Below are 4,087 nucleotides of genomic sequence, written 5' to 3'. Positions count from 1 at the left end.
GTACCCGGGACGGGCTACATGGGTCCCGGGCCCTGCAACCCCCGAGCCCTGCAGCCCCTGAGCCCTGGAGTCCTGGAGCCCTGCAGCCCCGGAACGCTGCAGCCCGGGAGTCCCGGAGCCCTGGAGCCCCGGAGCACCGGAGCCCCGGAGCCCTGGAGCCCTGTAGCCCCGGAGCCCTGGAGCCCTGGAGCCCTGCAGCCCGGGAACCCCGGAGCCCTGGAGCCTCCGAGCCCTGGAGCCTCAGAGCCCTGCGGCCCCAGAGCCCTAGAAGGGCAGGCGGGAGCCCTCCCGCGGAGGCTCGGGGCAGGCAGATTGGCATCATGTCGGCCCCGGCCATCTGGTCACACTTTTCCACTCGGCCATCTGGTCGCACCCAATTCTTCCCAATGGGGCGACCAGATGGCTGGGTTTCCCTGGAAGTCCCGATGAGTTGCCATTCGCCTCCCGGATCCCAGCCAGGGCTCCAGGAGGTCGGGCATGTTCGCGCCTAGGGTCCCCTGAGCCGTGCGGTGCGCACTTGTTCCCAGAAAGAAGGGTAGCCTTCCTCCGGATTACTAGGGACAAGGTGCTCTGGGACCCCTCCCGGGCCGGCAGTTCCCTACCGGGGACCAGATGGGCTGTGTTCCCGGGCAACACCTCCCAGGCGTCCGGGGCTCCCTCTTCCGGCCCGTGGCGTGGCAAAGTACCCGGGACGGGCTCCATGGGTCCCGGGCCCTGCAACCCCGGAGCCCTGCAGCCCCCGAGCCCGGGAGTCCTGGAGCCCTGCAGCTCCGGAGCCCTGCAGCCCGGGAGCCCCAGAGCCCTGGAGCCCTGGAGCCCCGGAGCCCCAGAGCCCCGGAGCCCTGGAGCCCCGGAGCCCCGGAGCCCTGGAGCCCCGGAGCCCCGGAGCCCTGGAGCCCTGGAGCCCTGGAGCCCTGGAGCCTCAGAGCCCTGCGGCCCCGGAGCCCTGGAAGGGCAGGCGGGAGCCCTCCCACGGACGCTCGGGGCAGGCAGATTGGCGCGGGGATTCTCCTGCCTCTCAGCCCCTTGCCGATCGTCCTTTTTCTCCGAGTTTGCTCAGGCAGACCTCCGTGAGGTCTGGCCATGCTGAGAGGGGGAAGGCAGTCCCGGGGCCCGCCCGCCCGGGCCCCCAGGGGCCCGGGACGCTCCTGCCTCTCAGCCCCTTGCCGATGGTAATTTTTCTCCGAGTTTGCTCTGGCAGACCTCCGTGAGGTCTGGCCATGCTGAGAGGGGGAAGGCAGTCCCGGGGCCCACCTGCTGGGGCCCCCAGGGGCCATGGGATGCTCCTGCCTCTCAGCCCCTTGCCGATTGTCATTTTTCTCCGAGTTTGCTCAGGGAGACCTCCGTGAGGTCCGGCCATGCTGAGAGGGGGGAAGGCAGTCCTGGGGCCTGCCCGCCGGGGCCCCCAGGGGCCCAGGGACGCTCCTGCCTCTCAGCACCTTGCCGATGGTCTTTTTTCTCCCAGTCTGCGTGCCCCGGCAGCAGGCATGCAGGGGATGCTAAGCCAGCGTACCCCCTCTGTGCAGAGTGGCCTGCCAGGGGATGCCCCGGCTGTACTCTGATCGATTGGGCACTCTCGGTCCGTTTAGGGATGGACTGCTTGTCTAGCCTCGGCTGTTGTTTCAAACAAAGAGCTTCCACCCTGCATGGACTGTCCGACTCGAGGGAGGGCCTGCCGCATGGCGGTTAGGTCGTTCACCCTACCCAGCAGAGCGAAGGCTGAGTGGCCCTGGCAGCTCGTGGTCCCCAGTGGTCTGACCCGAGCGGAAGGGGCCAGGTGGTGCCAGGCCCTCGGATGCTGCCTGGCCGGCAGGTCTGCGGGCCCTGTGTGCCACGCCGTCGCCCTTCTCTGCCCAGCACGTTTCCACAGCAGCTCGGAGCGACCATTCCAAGGGGTGCCGCCGCTGCCAGGCTCCGGCACCCCTGCGTCTCGCTCAGGCTGTGCCTCGGCCCACCTCTCCCTCCCGGGGAGACGGCTGGGCCTGTTGGTGCCCATGTGACCGGTGCACCTCTCTACACCCCTCCAGTGAGCCCTCCCGCCCAGGCGGGTGGGCTTCTTCCCCTGACAGGCTTCCGAGAGAAGGAGGGTTGTGCGAAGGTTGCCGGTCGGGGAGATGGGCACGCGGCTTCCACCCCGTTGTCAGGTGCGGCTACCTGGTTGATGCTGCCAGTAGCATATGCTTGTCTCAAAGATTAAGCCATGCACGTGTAAGTACACACGGCCGGTACAGTGAAACTGTGAATGGCTCATTAAATCAGTTATGGTTCCTTTGATCGCTCCATCTGTTACTTGGATAACTGTGGTAATTCTAGAGCTAATACATGCCGACGAGCACTGACCTCCCGGGATGCGTGCATTTTTCAGACCAAGACCAATCCGGGCTCGCCGGGCCGCTTTGGTGACTCTCGATAACCGCGGGCCGACCGCACGTCCCTGTGACGGCGACGATACATTCAGATGTCTGCCCTATCAACTTTCGATGGTACTTTCTGTGCCTACCATGGTGACCACTGGTGACGGGGAATCAGGGTTCGATTCCGGAGAGGGAGCCTGAGAAATTGCTACCACATCCAAGGAAGGCAGCAGGCGCGCAAATTACCCACTCCCGACTCGAGGAGGTAGTGACGAAAAATAACAATACAGGACTCTTTGGAGGCCCTGTAATTGGAATGAGTACACTTTAAATCCTTTAACGAGGATCCTTTGGAGGGCAAGTCTGGTGCCAGCAGCCGCGGTAATTCCAGCTCCAATAGCGTATATTAAAGTTGCTGCAGTTAAAAAGCTCTTAGTTGGATCTTGGGATTGAGCTGGCAGTCCGCGGCGAGGCGAGCTACCGCCTGTCCCAGCCCCTGCCTCTCGGCGCCCCCTTGATGTTCTTGACTGAGTGTCCTGGGGGTCCGAAGCATTTACTTTGAAAAAATTAGAGTGTTCAAAGCAGGCCGGTTGCCTGAATACTTCAGCTAGGAATAATGGAATAGGACTCCGGTTCTATTTTGTTGATTTTCGGAACTGGGGCCATGATTAAGAGGGACGGCTGGGGGCATTCATAGTGTGCCGCTAGAGGTGAAATTCTTGGACCGGCGAAAGACGAACCAAAGCGAAAGCATTTGCCAAGAATGTTTTCATTAATCAAGAACGAAAGTCGAAGGTTCGAAGGCGATCAGATACCGTCGTAGTTCCGACCATAAACGATGCCGACTAGCGATCCGGCGGCGTTATTCCCATGACCCGCCAAGCAGCTTCCGGGAAACCAAAGTCTTTGGGTTCCGGGGGGAGTATGGTTGCAAAGCTGAAACTTAAAGCAGTTGACGGAAGGGCACCACCAGGAGTGAAGCCTGCGGCTTAATTTGACTCAACACGGGAAACCTCACCTGGCCCGGACACGGAAAGGATTGACAGATTGATAGCTCTTTCTCGATTCTGTGGGTGGTGGTGCATGGCCGATCTTAGTTGGTGGAGCGATTTGTCTGGTTGTCAGTCAGTCAAAAAACCTTTATTCGATTAATAAAAATCATAAAAGAAAAGCAACACATACATCCCCTGTTGCACCAGAATGGTTACAGAAAAGGTTTCAGTAAGTCAAAAACAATCATTCATATATATACATTTTATACTATTGCAGGAGAAGAAGTCGCTAAAATGTTTCCAATATTTAAAAATAATCCTTCATATATATACACTTTATACACTATACACTTTATACACTGTACAACTCCATCAATTAATAAACCGTTATTTGGGAGAATTCTCTAGGTCAGACCTGAAGGCAATATGCAACATTGATTCCCTAAGCCTGATAAGTTCTCCTCTGTGCTATTATTTATGAACAAACGTTTTTATTGGCTAGGGACTCCCATTTCTAACAAACTGTTCTTGTGTTTAGCTCTAAATGGCTAGGATGTCTGCTTTTTAAAAGGGGTAAGTATTGTCGACAGGAGGTCACCTGCTTAGGTCACCTACTGTCGAAGGGGGGTAGGAGATTAGCTATTTGATGAACTAACACCGTAAATGAGGTACACGAGGTGCATGAAAAAGTCTTTTGGGCACCTAAAAAACTGTGTTTTTCTTTTGCTTCTGTGCTTGGTA

General features: G+C 58.5%; 1 pseudogene; it reads left to right on the top strand.

Annotated features, from left to right (window-relative positions):
* The first annotated feature begins 2,154 nt into the window (after positions 1-2,154).
* On the top strand, positions 2,155-3,270 carry LOC144774160 (18S ribosomal RNA; annotated as a pseudogene).
* The last annotated feature ends 817 nt before the right edge of the window (positions 3,271-4,087 follow it).

The sequence above is a fragment of the Lissotriton helveticus genome, chromosome 8 (assembly GCF_964261635.1).
Source record: "Lissotriton helveticus chromosome 8, aLisHel1.1, whole genome shotgun sequence".
In the NCBI taxonomy this organism is placed as follows: domain Eukaryota; kingdom Metazoa; phylum Chordata; class Amphibia; order Caudata; family Salamandridae; genus Lissotriton; species Lissotriton helveticus.
The sequence above is the reverse complement of the archived record's forward strand: the minus strand, read 5'-3'. Positions and strand labels throughout refer to the sequence as shown.